The sequence below is a fragment of the Malurus melanocephalus genome, unplaced genomic scaffold (assembly GCF_030028575.1).
Source record: "Malurus melanocephalus ecotype Western Australia unplaced genomic scaffold, MMel_1.1 scaffold_36, whole genome shotgun sequence".
Classification (NCBI taxonomy): domain Eukaryota; kingdom Metazoa; phylum Chordata; class Aves; order Passeriformes; family Maluridae; genus Malurus; species Malurus melanocephalus.
In genome coordinates, this window is record NW_026623268.1 from 3,520,927 (window position 1) to 3,539,646 (window position 18,720).

General features: G+C 38.8%; 1 long non-coding RNA gene across 1 annotated transcript in view; it reads right to left on the reverse strand.

Moving 5' to 3' along the window:
* The window catches only part of LOC130572497 (uncharacterized), a 198,872-nt gene that overhangs the window by 131,752 nt on the left and 48,400 nt on the right, over positions 1–18,720 (reverse strand). The window contains exon 2 of the long non-coding RNA XR_008965222.1: positions 6,266–6,295. This is a non-coding gene — a long non-coding RNA (uncharacterized LOC130572497). The remainder of the gene's footprint in view (positions 1–6,265; positions 6,296–18,720) is intronic.

Consider the following 18,720-nt stretch of genomic DNA (forward strand, 5'->3'; position numbering starts at 1 on the left):
GCTCTTTGAAAAACATCATCCCATAACCATCTCAACTATTTCACCCATAACTGTTACAAAAGGCTAAAAGAGTCACTGACAAGAGCGAGTAACAGAAACAGGGGAGATGTACTAAAATTTGAATGCCTAGCTTAGCACAATGTATGATTTTTTTTTCTTCTTTTTTAAGGCACTCTCAAGTAATATAGATGACTTAAGAAGAAAATACACTCTTGAAACTGKGATATCAATGAATGAATTTTAAAACATTTAAACATATAAAGAGACTTCCCAAATGGCATTGTTCCAAGGCTTTAGCACTGAGTTTGATACATCTTTTCAGGAGATCCTAGTTCTTTATAACTCTTAAATACTCAGTGGTTCTCTGAACACAGAAAAGATCCTAATTCCTCCTTAAAAGCCAGCAGAAAAAGAAGTTCTTGAGAAACAGAGGAAAACAAAAAGAAAAGACAAAATTGTTTAACTCAARATGGAGATCATCCTGACTAAAATTATGAATTACCTCAACAAATGCTGACAAAAACCTAAGGAACTATCTTAATCCTATTTGTGTTAACTTAAATTGATCGTCCCAACTTTCTTGCAGAACTGATGCAAATTATTTGTCTCATAACACAATGGAAGAAAGGTATCCTACTCCCTGCTGTAAGCACTGAAAAGCTACTGAGTAAGATTTTTGTAGGTAATTATCTCAGAAAGTTTTCTTGAAGGCTCAGAGGGACCTAGGCAAATATCTGATGTGGGAGAGTAAAAAAAGATGGTGTTTTCCCATGGAAGGACAAGAGAATGGGCACAAGGGCAAACAGATGAGATTCCATTTAAACATGAAAAAAAAAAATGGTGTTGAGGGTACTCAAACACTGTAATTGCTACTCAAAGAGAATGTGGAATCTCCATCCTTGGAGCTCCTCAAAAACTAACTTGACACAGCACTGAGCAATGTGCTCTAGATGAAACTGCTTTGAACTGAAGGATTAGACTAGACCTCCATGGTTCTGTGAAGTCTTTTCAGATAGGAATTGAGAAGCTACATCAAAACAAATTTAAATATTTTCCTGTGTATGGTTTTATTTGACTTGGTCCTGCTCAGAAATAAGAAGCTTGACTCCAGTGTGTAGAACAGACCTGATCCAACTGATTTACAGACCTGATCCAACTGATCATTACAACTAATATGCAAGCTCTTAGCTACTCTAAATTCCGTTTCCAAAAAGTATCATTATTTACAAGCCAAGATGAAACAGTGATAAAATTACTAAAATTCTTAAAAATATTTTCATGATTTCTTTTTATTTGGTATGACTAAGAACTAGAAAGAGACAAAAAGAGATGATGCAGTAGTCATTCAATTGAAGTTTCAAAGCCAGAAAGACAGGCAAACATCAACTACCATGATGAGAAAACCTAAATCTGGAGATCCACAATTGCATGTATATAGAGCTACCCACATTCTTAAGAATTAAAACCAGTCAAACATGCCAAAGCCATGAAAAGAAATTTAGCAAAGGCCAGTTTCCTCTCTTACTCTTTACCTGCAGTGCTCTCATCTCCTCAGAAATATGGGGAAAAGTAATAAATGGTAAATATAATAACACGGTCAGAATCCTTTGGCCATTCTACAAGTCTAAAAGATTTAATTATAAAAGACAGTGTTCTGAGGCATATCAATCTTTAAAAGCTTTTCCTAGAGCACAGTCCTACTGAATTTTCAACTGCTCAGGATTTAAATTAATTACCTTCTTATGGTTTCTGCAAGTATCTATAAGTGAGAGTTTTTTCAGATGTGATTGTTAAAATATGTGATAAYCCTCTACAACAACCAATTAGAAAAAATGCTTGGACAGCAGTGTAWCTTAAAAAGAGTTTTTATCGTTTATTGTCCAATTCTATTTTAAGAAGARTTTGCTTTGGACTGTGCATCTTTTATTCTCCACTCAGAATATACAGATTTCTTACATAGCTGGTAAGTCATACTTTTAAGAAGGCTACTTCTGAAGGTTTAGAAAATGATTAATAAAGGCTTCAAGAAATGCTTATTAGTTGTTATAAATGATTGAGAGGAAGAAGCTAATTAATGTTTATATTAACCTACAGATAAATYTGTGATGTGCCTACAAAACATTGTAGTACTTACTAACAACCTCAAAAATGTTCTTAGAATGCTGATAAATCATCTATAAACTTCTATGAATTGTTTGGAAAGTGTGCCTTCAATACAAGTGTAGCTGGATAAACAATGCAAGAAAAAACTTGCAAGGAGGGTATTTACTGTAGCTGTAAACACTYATAATACTTGATTGTGCAAAGGCTTGCATAACAATCTTCTGCTCTCACAAAGATGAATCCTTTTCATCCCTCAGCTCATGGCCCAAATCTCATCTCCCCCTAATGCACAGGACCTGCAGATAACTCAAACGTCCAGGAAAACTGAACACATTGTACCCACAGAGACACAAGGGYCACCAACTCCCAGAGCATCAGTAGGGTGAATGGTTTTAGATTTTCAAAACCTTGARGAAAATTCCACCCTAAGGAACACCAGGGAGTATATGTGTGGAGGAAATATCTCCTTAAGGAACTTAACCAGTGAATGGATGACTACTATGAACACATGGAAATGTTGCCTATGTAACAATTATAATATTGACAGCATTTCTCCCTTTATCCCTGTGTAATCATAAAGTATGCATTCTGCTGTTAAATCAGTAAAAATCCTTTCCCATCAGTCAAATGACCTCACATTTCATTGAAAGCAGATTCTGTCCTGAATATCACATCACTGGGAACACAACAACATGGAATTATCTTGTAAGAAAAGCAGTGCAGAATTTCATAATAATCATAATTCATAATGAATCTTTTCTGGTTGTGGTAAGACTTTCACTTATTGACACCTGCAAAATAGCACAGACAACTATCACTCCTTATTGTCTTTTTTTTTTTTTTTTTTCCAATCTAAGAAGTTAGACTTAGAAGTCTGGAAGTTTGCAGGAGGGAAATAAACAGACTGTGTATAACTTCTTGAAAAATATAAAAATTGAGGGTAGAATTGCTAACAGTGGGATGTCACCAACATTGCACTCAAGTTTAGTCTTCAGCAGTGCCATTCGTCATTCATATTTCTGCAGAAATCATAACTGTGCTTTAACAGCGGTATCATATATTGACTGTGTTCAGTAGAAAGTATCAAGACTATCATGCTCCATGTATTCAATGTTTGCAGTTCTACAAGGTGAGCAAGAGTGACCATTTTTCATTGCTTATCCCCTAATTCTATGATTTTAGTCAGCCAAGTGAACTATAATGTCTGAAATTCAAGCCCATTGTCCTATCCACCACAACTGACTGCACCAATGTGCTTCCATAGATTTTCCCAGAAGCACAACTACAAAGCAGTGCCATGGTTACACTCAGGAAAATACAGATAACAAACTGGATTGGGAAACATTGTCAGGTGAACACATCACTCCATGTCAGCTCTGATCATGTCAGAGCAGCACATCAGAAACTTTTATAGTTCTGATGGGAGGGTAAGTGAATACAGGAACATATTACATTGAGGACAGGGAAAATCTAAGGGCATCGTAGAAAATCTGGAGAGAGCAATTATATAGGCACAGGAGGGATACCAGAAATTATGAAAAGGGCATTGCCAGCCACAACTGAAAAGCAAAGAATAAAGCCAACAATATGGTATTAATCACATGCTCTGTGCAGAATGCCAAACTATTCAAAGCACAGAATGTTCTTTATTCACCTCACTTTAAATTGCTTGAATGAACCTAGCACTTATGAAAATGAGAGATTAAAAACGTTGATATCAACCAACCTTTGGGCCAAATCGTACTTATCWTATTGATGCAAGTAGTTCCACTGATTTTTAATGGATGTGATTACTATTGACTTGAATATTGCTACTCAGAGAGTCAGGAGAGCAGGAKGTGGCTCATTGCATAACCAAGCTTCCCTTACCACCATGAATGGTGCCAACTCATCATTTCTGATGCAATGTCCTCAATTTTCTGCTAATGGATCCCTTGAGTAGAAACAACTGTACACACCAAATTCTGTGATATTTTTTATATGAGCACAACAATGACTTGACTGATATTAACCATTTTAATCTCTTCTTCAGAAGCAACAGACAGAACTCCATGACACCTAGAACTTCATAGCATGGTTTCAATGTTAGTTTCTCCAATTTCTTATGAATGAAACATCTCCCTGGGGCTGGAATTACACTTCTGCAAGGACTGCCTATTCTCATTCTGATGATTATTGTGTATTTCAAAAGTATAGTACAAACCAAACTGATTTACAGTCAGCCTCTTGGGCACAGAAAGAGATGGCTTCCAGTAGCAGATTTCTAGCAGTGGATAGCTCTACTGAAGAAGAATAGACTTTCCATTCTACCTGCTTTCAGACTTAAATGCAGAATCTAATTCATAATCACACCAATTTTCTTCTGCCTTAGAACAATGGCATAATGAAGGAGATTTGAAGGACAAAAAGATGGAATCCAACAAACAACATGAGTGAAAAAAAGGAAGGGAATCACAGTTTCTGACATCTTAGGATCTGTTGCTAAGAATGCCACCTTTTAGAGGTTCAGTCCTTGTTCTTCAGTCATAATGTTTCAATGCCCGACGTGGGAACTACTAAGTGTTTGAGATGGCACGACAGACATGCAAAACTCAAGAAGGCAGAAGCCTGGAACTCTATTTGCAAAGACTTGAAGAGGCAGCAAATCAGTGTATTATGGCAGTTAAACCCCCTGGAACAAACTATAAGCCAAGAACATCTGCCTTCAATCCCATCTTTCCACAATCCACTCCCTACAGCATATTCTGAATGGCTATTTATGGCAGGCACCAATTCTAGTGTCTTTCTTATTTCATTATAAAATTTAAGTTATCTCGATCAATCTTAAATTCCTTTGTGGGCAGCTGAGATAAGAATGAGTCTGAAGATGTTCTGCTGCAYTAGTTCTTACTCATCTTGGTGAGAGGTTATTCATTGCCCTCTGAAATTCCTCACTGGCTCTTGAATGTAGTTACACATTCAAAGATGACACAGATCTATATATTTAAGGACACAGAGTCAAGATACTTTTAGAAAAAAAAAAAAGGTGATCTTGCAGAGCAAATCTCTGCATGTAGGACATTATGCAATTCTTCCTTTCTACAAATAATCCATCTAGGCTTAGGTCCTGTTATGTGCACACTTTTAAAAYGATTATTATCTCAAGCACACAGAATAATGGTTAATATTTCAGATTTTAAAATACAGTGGAGCCTCAATTATCCAAATTCAGTGAACCCAGACAAGGTTTTACCCCTTGTCATTTATTAATTAAATGGTAAATTGCTTCTATTACTAATTATTTCCACAGATCCATGGGCATGCRGGGCACTCTGGTTACTGGTAAACGCGATTATCAAGCCCTATTCAGTGCTCTTCCCATGTTCTTCAGATAATTGAGATCCTGATGTACTTTGAAATCCATTTAAAATATTTTTTGCAATGTATTACTGGGAGGGCTTCCAGGTCCTGTAGGTCCTCCAGGGTAGAGGCATCCMCAAGATTGTGGGAGGCAGAAATCTTGACGAGCCAAAAGACAGGGAAATGTGTCAGCCAATACGTAATGTAAAAGCAAAACTACTTTGTGAGCTMAATCTGACAAATTTCTAATCCCAAAAGTGTATTAGTTTGAATGAATGACTTTCTGAATAGGATAGCAAGTCAGATATTACATTAAACTTGCTCTTTTTGGAGGCTGCTCTTAAGAGAAGTTTAACTTAAGAATAGGTGGGAGGGATCCTACAAAGGAGAAATGGTTCTAACTAGAGAAGGTAGAGCAGATTTAAAAACACCTTCTGAGAGATACTAAAGGTGGAGATACAGAACTGTACACAGAAAAATGCATCAGCTATGGGTGAAACCACAAGAACTCTGTATCAAGAGAGCATAAGTTGATAAAATTTGGGAACCAAATATAGCAAAGAACTGCCTCGACAGTCAAAACAAGTCTGCTGTCACTCTGAGTATCTTAAACAGCCAGGACAAATGCATAAGCACCTCAATATAGAAACTAAGGACTGAGTGCAACATTTATTTTTTTTTAAATAAGGCATATACGGCAAGTTCAGCAACTGAAGAAGATGCACATTACAATACTAGAGTGCACTTCGTAACAATCAGAGCACAGATGAGGAATTGTTGCTGTGAGTTAAAAAATATATAAATAAAATAAATGAAAAATTACCAGAAACCTTCATGGGTTTTAATTCCGCACCTAAAAAGAAAGAGAATGATGTTAAAATCATACCATGCACCATCCTACTATAAKGCTAATAGTGACTATGAAAAACAAAATGGAAAATTTCACAGGCAGAAAACCTATGGAAGAAGAAGCAACTTTATTTTAGTGCTAAGATCACTAAACCTACTTTAATATGTGCATATTAAAGAACCATTTTGTAATAATGAACATAATGCACATAAATTCAGTTCTCTATAGGACAGAAAAAATAACAACAGAATCCACTACAGCAATATATAACTTCAGGAAGAAAATCCTATTTAAAATAAGGAACAGAGAAAAAAAGGAAATTAAAAAGAAGCAGCTAAGGGTAAAATGTTTTAAGATGCTACTGTTAGAAGATAYGTTATCAAAGATTCACGTCTCTTACAAGTAACAGGAAAACCTTTCTTAGAATAGCTGCAATAATCCTGACCCCCAGTTGTCTGCCTCAATCATTGTGAGGAACATCTCAGCAGTTTGTCTGGCAGAGACAGCAAATTACAGCCTGAGGTACTAAAGAGATCCCTAAACAGTTCTGATTTACCTGAATATGCTGGGTTGTAAACTGTCATAATTCGGTTGCCACTTTAGATGAAAATCCTTTGCAAGAGGGCAAAAATCTCCAGGAGAAATGCATAATATGGTTCCTTTAAATGCAAGAACCTTGAAAGTTGTTCTGCAGTAATTAATTTCTACTCAGAACTCACAAAACAAATGTATAACCACATGTGAAAACAAGAAAAGAATAGGATTTTTAAAGCGGCCAAATGAAGGGATTTACTAGAAATAAAAAGACACCATTCCAAACGAGGAAGTTATACTGAAACACAGAAAACAGAAAAAAAAGTGTCTATTTTATTGATTTTTTTCAAAAGAAAATGTTGACTGAGTCAGGCCCATGAAAATCTTGAGGAATAACTTTTTAAAGCCATAAATAACCTTTCTGAACACTTTAAATAGAATCTGTTTCTGCCAAYAGATGAGGTGCAAAAGGGGTGTTCAAAGAACAAAAAATCCCAAATAAATTCCCTGCAGCTGTGTTCACTACAGAGCAGTTGAAATAGGTTTACAAGTGAAATCCCTTCCCTGGAAGGTTAAATCTAAGAAAATGTGCAATGGAAAGAATAAATGGTTCCCATCTAACAGTTATAAAAGAAACCATTATAAAGAAACTCAGTTATGAAAAGGGCTTAACTAATAACTCTTGCACAACAAAAGAACAGAAAATGATTTAATGGCAATAGTAAAAAAAGGGCTTTAGGAAGACCCACGTAGATCATTTGGTCTATAGTTTATGCCCTAGAAATTGGTAGAAATGATAGTAAATAGTAACAGACACTTGAGTAGATAAAACAGGGAGGATACAACATGAATTTTTWCAGATGGAAATTTTGATTTGCAAATCCACAGAGTTCTTAGAAGGAGGCAATGGGCCTATGTTGCTAAAAATTAAAAAAATATGAAAACCCTCACCAAAGAAACTTTCCAAAAGACAGTTATCATGACATAAGACAAAAAACTACAAAAATTTCATACTACAAAATAGGATTTCATTTAGCTATTACTACACAGGAAAGACAACATGGAAATCCTTGTGGATATACCTTTGAAAGAACCAGCTCAATGCCAGAATTGATCAAAAAGGAGGAAAAAGCCCTTAAAAACCCCTTGGGAATTATTAAGAAAGAGCTAGAAAACAAAATTAAAATAATAATATGTCCTTCTAATAAAATTAATGGTAGACTCACATACGGAATACTCTGTGTAGGTTTCAACTCTCAAGACAAAAGAGGACATTGGCAGCCAGAAAGGTGCAAAAAAGGGCACAAAGATGTTCAAAGCATGAAACAACTTCTGTGCAAGGAACAGATTAAAARGAATTGGGTGCTTTGCCCTGGAAAATAAATGATTGAGAGAACTATAAAGGAGCTTGATAAAATCGTAACAAACAAGGACAAGGTGAACTGTTAATAATTGCTCCCTATTTCTCATTACATATTTCTAGAAAGCATCCAGAGAAGTTATCAAGCACCAGGTTTAAAGCAAACAAAAGGAAGTATGTTTTCAGACAGTCTGTAATTAAATTGTGGAATTCATCAGCACAGGATGCTTTCGATGCCAAAAGGAAAAATGGTTTCAAAAAGCAACCGGACAAAATCAGAAAATACAGCTTAGGCTTTAACAACCCTTTCTATCAGGGCTGTTAAACACAATGATGCAAAAGCAGAAAACACTGCTCACACTATGAAATGCRCATTTCTGAGAGCAGAATGAACCATTTTGACGTGTAAGGACCGTAGCTAAGCCTCAACACAACTAACACATAGATCACAGAGATTCCAGCTTCAGAATGAATTTATGGAGCACATGGATTATGGCTGCAACTGATGATTTACTATTGCACTGTCAACCTACTGGATGTTGATTAATATCCTTCCCCAGGTACAACCATAGTTAAAGTGTATGTTAAGGACAAAATGTTAAGAGTGAAACATAAATGTTTGGAGAGCAAGATATTCTTCTGGGAGACTTGTGAGATAGAGATACAGCATATTTTCCTAACTGGATSAGATTCCAATAGGTGATACTAATTTTTGAGATGAAAATCCCCAAACTTATGTAATTGCCAGTGATGATACCCCCTTTGGTTTTAGTGAGTTCAGCATTCACACTACGGAGTGATTTCTGTGGGAGCTACACTTAGTCTATTGTGCACATTTTGCTAAAAAAAAAGCCTTTTAAAACCAAGCAAAAAAAACATTCAGGTCACAGAGCAAAGCACGCAAAAGTATGAAAATATAAAAATGAAGTCTGTCACAACAGCTGTAGTGTTACAATACAATCTTCCATGTTATGATTGTATATTTTGTGTTCTGTATAATGGATAGCATCCAGGGAATGAGACTAATTCAAATATTCTTTTTTTTATTCTCTCTGTTCAGTGTGTGGCCCCAAGCCTTGTTTACTGAGTGGCATCCAAGTCTTGCATGAAATAAGATGGGGTTTTTGTTTCTGGATTTTCTGTGGTACTCATCAATATAGCATCTGAATCTCTCAACAGTCTTGGTGAATTAATCCTCACAATGTWCCCTCAGATGTCTGGAATGATTTTAATTCCTCATTGATGAAAATTATGAGAGAAATTATGTGACTCTTTTTGTGGCCACACAGGGAGTCTGTATCAAACACAGGAAGGAAATTTAGAACTGTTCATCTCCTCAACTCATCTTACAGAGGAGCACTCTGAGAATTCATGCTCTCCCCTCAGATCTGCAGCTCATCTGCAGCATAAACCTCTCCAGTCAGGGCAGGACACCATGGACAGGGACCTCCTTCCTGCCACACCATCTCTCTAATCCTATGAATTGGGAAAAGTGTTTCACAGGAATCATTGCTCCAGGATTTGAAAAGCCTTTGGAGATAGATCACTGGCACGATGAAGAGTGAAGTTATAACATTCTGTTGTTACAATCTTATGTACMAATTTCTCCTTCTGATTTGTATTCTCTAGGATTCTTGCCAGCATGAGGTATTTTAAATTATATTTTTCTAAAAAATCTCAAGCAGAGGCAGTGGTATGGATGTAAGAAATCAACYACTGACACATGGACTGTTTCTGTAATGTTAAAGATTGCAATTTATAGTTTCAGTGTAGTTTGTAAGTCGGAATGACAACTTTATGAAACACTGCACTTGTGTTCTAAGTGCACGAAAACACATTAAAAAATAGCCTTATGTTCTGCTACCTTACGGGTCTGTCTCACACCTACCACATCCAAGAAACTGAGAATAAAGCTCAGTGTCTGTTCCTCCATTGTGTTTCTATTGTGCCTACATATTGCAGCATTTGTGGTCTGTAAGATCACACGCTGTAGGAACAACTTTTAGTTCTCTGTGACAATAGGGTGAGCTGAGGACAGACTGGCAGGCAACATTTGAAGATGAATTTCCTGTCCTTTGTGGGTTTCAGTTAGACTCTTAGCATTATTTGAACTTTTGTGGTTTAATTTTCTTTGTTGTTGTTTTAATTCTAATGGCAGAAAACAGGAGACAAAACAACATCCCTCTGGAGGCAGTGAATCTYAGGATCTGAGAGGAGTAAATGGCCATGTTTTCTCCTTCTGGCATTTTAAGATACATCAGCAAACAGAGAAAGGACATAGCAGATGTGCTGAGTGGCAAAGGGACATGGAGATTCTTATTTTCTAGCAAAGATACCAAAAGCCTGTTGATGTTTATGGTCTTCTGAAGTAATTTCTTCCCATTAGCATACAATCACAACCAAGGCTCAGAAACTGCCCAGTACCATGGGGTAGAAGAAAGGCTGTCGCATGAAGGCTGTGCTTTTCCCTTAACATGTTTGAAAAAGAATCATAAAATAACTCCATTGTAAAAATAAATAAGCCACTAAAACAAATAACAAAGGACTTTCCCGAGACGAAAAACTGCCAGTTATGGGCTAACAATCACTAACCACTGCCAGAAGTTTTCTCAGATTCCAGGGAACATCAGCATGAGAGAGTTTTATTTAGGTCCATCTTGCCTAACATATGTWGAAAGGAACATTTCTGATTCTTCACTCCCTCATTCTCTGGGGTGTCACAGCTTCCTAGCCTTTGCTTCTGTTTATAGTTGTCTCTCAACGTGTATTTCAGTAAAAGAAAAACCTAAATAAAGATCACAGCCTGTTCCATTATGTGCCCTTCCTCTTCTTCTTCTCCTCCTTTCTTGCATTTGTTCAGTGTTGTGGCACCTATTAACTACCCATGTTTTCAGAATGACATTATACAAGGTGCAGGATGTACCACTGTGCCCTAAAAATATCAACAACTGCATTAGTCTCACAATAATTAATGGCAGGCATTATGCAAATGACAACTTTTTCACTGCAAAATAATGACATTTCTTCATTTTGAGCAGAGTTATGCAAAACAATGAATTGGGGATGATAAATCACGCAGGAGAATTAAGAAAGCCATAACGTTCCTGCCCAGGCAGGCAGAAAGACAGACAGACCAACAATTTAGAACACATTGTTTGTTCTCAAACTGCTATTAAGAAATAAATAAAAGCATAGCCAGTCGGTCATTAGAACGTATGTATAATTTAGTTTCCCCCCTTTAGGCAACTGTGCATAAGGGAACGTTAAATTCTAGCAATCGAATTATTACAAGTCACAAGCAAATTTTTTTAAATTAACCTTAATAAGTCATTCACTCAGAGACTATAGTCATCAGGCAAATAAAATATATCACGTCATTCTCCTACACATTAACTAATTTCTTATGCAAACATCACAATGTATAGCAATTACCACTGCTCAAAAAAAGCCCCAAAGTCAGTTTCAATTTATTTTATTGCTTTTGTGCGTGGCCATTTCCTGTAGAGCTTTGCTCTCTATCCCCATGTTTTAGGTGCAAAAGAAACTGAATGCAAGCAACAAGAAGCTACTTCTCTGAAATACTGCYGCACTTTCCCCTATTTATTGTGAATACTGTTGGAAAAAGATGTCGGAAAAAGATGTCAGTAAGATCCTCTCATGAGCCTCAAGAAGCTTCTCAAAGGTAAAAAGTACCACTGACCACAGCACCCTCCCTTCCTCATCCGTTTCTCCCACTGCATGATTCCCTCCTCCCAAAAGAGCAGCTCCTGCCCAGTCCTCCCAGTGCCTGGTGCAGGACGAGCTCCCTGGAGCCACCATTCCCACTCTGCTCCCCAAGGAGAGGATTCCCACTGAGATGGGACTGGAGGGGAGCTTTGAAGTCCCCCTACGTACAGCACTCCTCCACTGCTCCTCRCAGTGTCTCCTGACGGAGAGGAAGGAGCTCTAAGCTTTTAATAGACAGCACTCCTGGATCTTTCTTTTTAGTGATTCCTGCTGGGAGAGTCTGATGTATCAAAGAGTTACAGCGATTAAAGCTGGAGAGACCTGTGGTATTTAATCATTTAGTCCATCCTCCCACCTGAGCTGGGGTATTCCTTATGCTATTTTTTTCTGATGCTCTATCTAGTCTAACTTTAGAGACTCCCAAAGAACTGGGCTCCCACCTCTTCCCTGGGGAGGTTATTCCACAGTGGCATACCATGAGACTGGAAATTTCCCAAGGTATTTGCTGTAATTTTACTTCTTTATGTTTAGTTTTATTAAAAAGGCTTTAGTTTTATTAAAAATGCTTTAGTTTTCAGACTCCCAATACTGCCGTAAGATTTCGTTTCTATGCTAGCAGAGACTGAAAACTGCACCAAACTTCCTCACATCCATAGCTCAGCATGGCATTTAACAATATTGTCCACTGAAAAATAAAGCTGGATTTGGAGCACCTAAATAGCCACAGTGAAGAGACAATTCCAGCTTTATCCGAATCAGTAAGATCATCCACTGCTTTTTCTTCTCCCCAAATGTTAGTACCCTTGCCTCCAACAAAGACCACTAAGTCATTCACACAGACATACGGAGAGYCCAGGAAAAAGAACAGTTGTGCTGGAAATAATTGGTGTCCCTGAAAACAAAGTGGTAGCAGTTGACCACCCCCTCCCACTATCTATTTCAGGACCTTTAGGATTCAGTGCAATTCACCCTGTCTTGGAAYACTGCAAAAAATTCTCCACCTCCAGCCTCTCATCCGGAAGTTAATAACATTTTGCAGCTCTCCTTAAATAAAATCCAGCCCATCCTGGATCAATAAGACTGATGCCTATTTCCCTAATGGCAGCCGATTGCCATTTGCTATTCAAATCAGACTAGATAAATTACAGTACATGCCAAGGAACAGGCCAGTGAATTAAGACAGGCCTCCTGAGGACCAGTGATATTATTAATCTTTTAAGACACTATCATATTTCTTCTTGACAGTGTGCGTAGACTCTCAGACATGCYGCACTCAGATTGAAATATCAGCTGCTGCAAAAAATCAATAGCGTTAGAAACACAATAATTTTCTGTCTGCAGGGCCCCCAGTAAGCAACACTTGTGCCTCTCCTCCTTTCCACATCTATGCTCCAAATGCATTTGTTTTAAAAYCCAGGCCTCAGTTCTGAATAGTCATTGTGGTGGACAAAGTTGCTTTTGTTGTCATCCTTTGCCACAGAAGCCACAAGTGTGATTCTCGATAAGGTTGTGGTTTTCAGAGACAGCAGAAGGTATTCCAGGGTCAGACACTCACCCAGTATATTTTACCCTTCTCCCCACACCCTCCTGCTCAGTCTCTTGCTCTCTCACTGAAGGCTTTTTAATGATAGATATTGCTAGAGCTCCTGCTATCCCTAAGAAAAATGAAAATGGGGACCTTGGACGWGAACTGACAAAGGGAGACCGTACATGACAAGAAAGCAGAAAACTTAAGGGATTTCTCTTCAGACTGGCAACAGATAGGGTCAATTCAAACAACTTTGATCTCTTTAGACCTGTGGATTAATTCAATAGAGGCTCTGACAGTCAAGTAAGTTGACCCTGATTTCTCAACTACTCTTTATGCTGAAGGGGAGAAAGAGTCTACAACTGATAACTATTCCAAAAAGGATATTTTATGATTCACAAGACATACGAAGCTTAGGGAAAAATGTGTAGCTTGAGGGACTGGCAACAAGATGTTAAAATGAGGTTTCTCCTCACCTTTGACATGATATAATTTAACTGTAGGGAAAAGAAACAATTAAAAAACATAACAAAATCAGAAGTCTCCATGCAATTCTAAGCAAGAGATTATTCTGCATATAACTGTGTAAAAAAAAAAAAAAAGAAACAAAAAAACCTCAAACATTTACAGAAATGGACTAGAGTGGATAAATCAACTCCAGGTTGGCTCAGCTGCAATCTGAGATTGCCAGATTTCTGGCATCCCAGGTCAACAGTGACCAGGAAGAGCTGATGAATGTCCCAGTCGGGTGAGAGGAGTGAAGCGATGAAATCATTCAAGTTACATCACAATTAGCAGTTGCCTTCTGCCCTTAAAACATTGTTAACATCACTGGCAGGACTAGAGACCAAAAACATTAACTCTCCTCTGACTCATGCAGAATCGTGAGGGCTTCAGTTTGACTTCCATGACCACAGGTAATATAAACACAATCCTGCCCTCTGATGAAGCTGATGGACACAAGGCTGACCTGGCTGATGGACACACAAGGTTGATCTGGTTGATGGACACAGAAGGTGAGCTGATATCAGCAAGGTGCTTGGTTGGGGATGCCACCCCACCCCAATGGATGCGGAGCCACCCTGGGCACTTCCAGGATAAGCTCYACCTTCAACATGTGGAGCAGAAGACTTGGCTCCCTTCCATCCTTGGGATTCTCATCATTTCTCTCTGTGGTGAATAAAGTGACATGTTTAGAGAAAGAGAAGAGTGAACTGCCATCAGGCTTGCTGCTAGGGAGAGGCTAATTTTAATTAAGGCTGGMCAGTGGATAAGAACTGTGCTTTCTTCATTGGGACAGAAACAACWGGTCTCAAACTCTCAAATGTTACAAAAAATATCAGCTGGTCAAATACCTTCAGATCTAGACCTCTGAAGTTTTCAATCTCTGCATCACCAGAACTGACTAGAGGGCTTTCTCCACGAAAATCTTCATGCTTAAGAGAAAATAGAGTGATACAATGAAAGGAAGATATGATGAAGTGYTCTCATCAGCACCATGGTGCAATAYTCSTGGAACACAGGAGGCTCRGGAGAGATGTTAATGCTCTCTGTAACTACCYGAAAGGAGGYTGTAGMARGGTGGRAGGCAGCMTCTTCTCCCATGYAAGTATTGACACAGAAAGAGGAGCTGGTCTCAAGCTTGTGCCAGGGCAGGTTCAGTTTGGACATCAGGAAGAATTTCTYCACATAAAKGGGGTCTAAGCATTGGAAATGGGCTGCCCAGGGAAGTGGTGGGGTCACCATCCCTGGAAATGCTCAAGAAAGTGGTAYTACAACTGCAGTCTAGCTGACATGGTGGTGTTTTGTCAGAGGTTGGACTTKACCTTGGAGATGCCATCCAACCTTAATGATTCTATGATTCTGTAACTTTCARTAAGAAAATGAGTTACTCCCCAGTAATTTGCACATCTGAGGGACAGATTTGAGATTCACTCTTGCTCCTGATTCTCCATGAGTTGTGTTTGTTTCATGCACCTGAATGGAACTGCTCCCAAGTCTCACTCCCAAGAGTTTTCTGTTGTGCCACAYTGGACCTAGGAATGTGTTGATAACACTTCAAAATACTTGTGAAAATGTCATTGTGAGCCATGTGCATGTGGAGCTCAGTCTAAACTGTGGGGCTAATATGAGTATTGGCACAAAACTATGAGTGAGCAAGCAGTATGAGGGCTATGGAATAAATATGAACAGACAACATCATAGGTGATGAAGGATGGGATTTGAGTCTTCTGCTTTTCCTCTCTGATCCTCAGAACACTCCTCTGTCTGCTTCTCTTCTTTCTCCTCTAGTCTCCTCCTATCTATGCTATCTCCTCTAACTATGGATCATTGCTGCTTTGATTTTACACAGTACTCAGGCTAACAGCAGCATCATTTTGCAGAAGACACTGTGGTATCTAAGACAACAGACCTGCAAATATCACTGAGTGATAAACTCATTTTCCCAGAGCAGGTAAGGGGCTAAAATAATCTTTACAGCCATGAACATCTTGAGTTGGATCTTCTCACAAGCCCGTATGCCAGTCCAAAGAATGTAGTGATAATTTAAATCTACCCCTGAACCTGTGCCACATCTGTGCAGAGAGCCCCAGAGCTGTACCTGGACCGTGGTACAGCATCACGCACACAAAATTCCCCACATCAAAGCATGTGAGAGCCAGTACTTTAAGAATGCCCAATCTTTGTGTCTGTAAGCACACCAAACACCTGATTATGAATTGTGATCTTTAGAAAGATGAGAACTTCACATCATATATTGTATATTGTAACAAAGCGTTTCCACACTAAACCYGTACTCCACCTGCATGCATCCTTTTCCTGTTAGAAGCTAACACAATTTATTCGGATCAATATAGACTAATTTCTTCTTTTCTTTTTAGGCACTGTTATATGCTGCCCTATGCCCTCCTTTATCCTTGCATTTGGAAAAGAAAAAATTTCCGTAGCAACTGTCCATAAAACTATTGTTCAGGTTTCCCTGATATWTCTCCCCTGGGAAGCAAGACACCCATGGTTGTAGCAACACCATGTAATGAGATGGACTCCTTCATGCTGAAAAATACTCTWGGGATTTAAAAGAAGCTGTGCACGTCTTCCTTCTGACATTTCTGTTTCTAAGGAAAGGATTAGACAGAGGGTGAAAGTACTGCACAAATAAAGTGTTAGGGCCACTGCTGCTGGTCAGAGCTGGTTCAGAGGAGATTCTCTGGGCAGTTTCCTCTGGATAGATCCTGCTAAAACAGAATCTGCAGRCTGTAATGTTTAAATACCATTCAGAAGTCAAAACGGTAGTGACAAACCCAGTTAGGTTTAAAGCCAGATTTCCATTGCAAAACACCCTGCATGCCATCCCTGCTGACAGGCAGTGCTAGGCATCGCTGTCAGCTACAGGGTACAAAAGGAAGAGGAAGAAAGCAAATGTACTGCAAGTTTAAGGCACAGACACATACTGCTAACAACTGCTGTCTGATATTCTTCCTCACCCCCAGTCTCTGCCCCAAGACATCGCTATGATTTCGCAGTACAGAGGAGAACTCATCTCTTTACAGAAATCTACCCACAGGCTACAGCTCCAGGACACTCAGAGAGCATTCATCTCATCCCCTGTGCTTGGCCTCTTCACTCACAGGTATTGAACAAGCCCATTCTGTGAGGAGGAAGCAGCACAGGGATTATTGTTAAACTCCAGTTGCAATTCACAATATTCTACCAGCTCATTCTATAAACACAAATGGATAGAGATGGAAACTGCCAGTGCTTTTAGGGAAGAAGGGCTGTGAGAAAGTGACAGTCTACAATTTTAATTTCAGAAGGGTGAAATAGAAAGTTCAAAGTGCAACTGAGATGGTCAGAATGATTATATCAGGTGAGAAAGAAAGATCTGTCTGAAAATGGCCAAAAGACATAGAAGATGTAAAGGGAAAAGCAGAAAAAAAACCAGAGTGATAAGAAAATGTGAGATAAATGAGGATTTTGAGGTGGTGGACGAAGAATACCTAAGCAATGAAAACATGTAAAAAAATTCAACCATACTTGACCCAATCACAGGTTGGGAGTGCCCTCCCTAAAAGATGCAGCTAGATTAAAAAGTTTCCTTTTCTGGCCATTGGCATCCATGTCCAGCAATAACTTGAGAACAAACCGTTTTTGAGAACTCTGTCAGCTATTCTTTCCATACCACAACCTCAACCTCCCTGGCATGGCCAGAAAAATAACCAAAGAAAACATGCATTAAAAACTTTGGATCTCATCATCTCTCTTCACTGGTAATGATCCAGTTCTGCCGAGGTCAGAGGTGAGAGGAAGTTCAGTCAGATCGGTGAAATGAGGCTGAAAAAGGTAATGAACTTCTCCACAACAATACTMTCCATGGTACATTAAAWAGAAATTCTGCCAACGCTCCCTGGYTGCRCCCTTAATAAAGGAGGCTGAGGGGAAGAAAGCCTGGCATCAGAAGACCAGGATCATCCAAAATTCTCCAGTTGCTTTCAGTGTGAGTTGATGCAATAAGTAATGTGTTTCAGTAAGCCATGGTCTCTTTCTTTGTCTGAAGAAACACTTCTTCAAATCATGGCTAAATCTGCTAAGAGGGGTGGGAGGAAACATCTCCCACTGTGGCAGACCCRCTGCCTCTCTCACATGAGCAGAAATGTGATTTCTCACTCACACGACTCCATCCCTGCACTGGAACCTCCAGTGGAAGCACTCCCAGCTCAGTTACAGGTTTTAATTATGAAATGACAGTACCGGTGGCTGGCTTTGCTTGAACCAGCATGTGTCACCGAAGCCGATGGGAAATATGTAAGAAAAAGACCCAGTTTAATTAGCCTGAATATTTTACAATGATTATTTTCTACAAGAAAACCATCCCACATCTTGATTTGTCACCTGTCAGGTTGCTGTTCTTATCCTCCATGATCTCTCCTCATTTCTTCATGTCATAAAAAAACCAATGGTGAAAATGACAGACAGATGCAAACAAGATTTTGGTAATTACAGCCCTGTGGCTGATGGTTGTTTGAACATCGTTTTATTTCTTCCAATCAAACAAGTCCTTGGACTTCACAGCCCTAGAGCTTCAGACAGGGGTGAAGCTGATTATATTATGACATTACAGTGCAGACTGGCAGATCAGACAAAGTGGATTTCACTCAGTAATTAAACTGCAGTATCTTTCGTCTAAAGTCCAGGACAGGATTAATCGAAAGGTAGCTCTTTATCATTGCGATTAGCGCTGGGATTTGAAGAGTGACTCCACAGATTTCTGATTTGATAGCT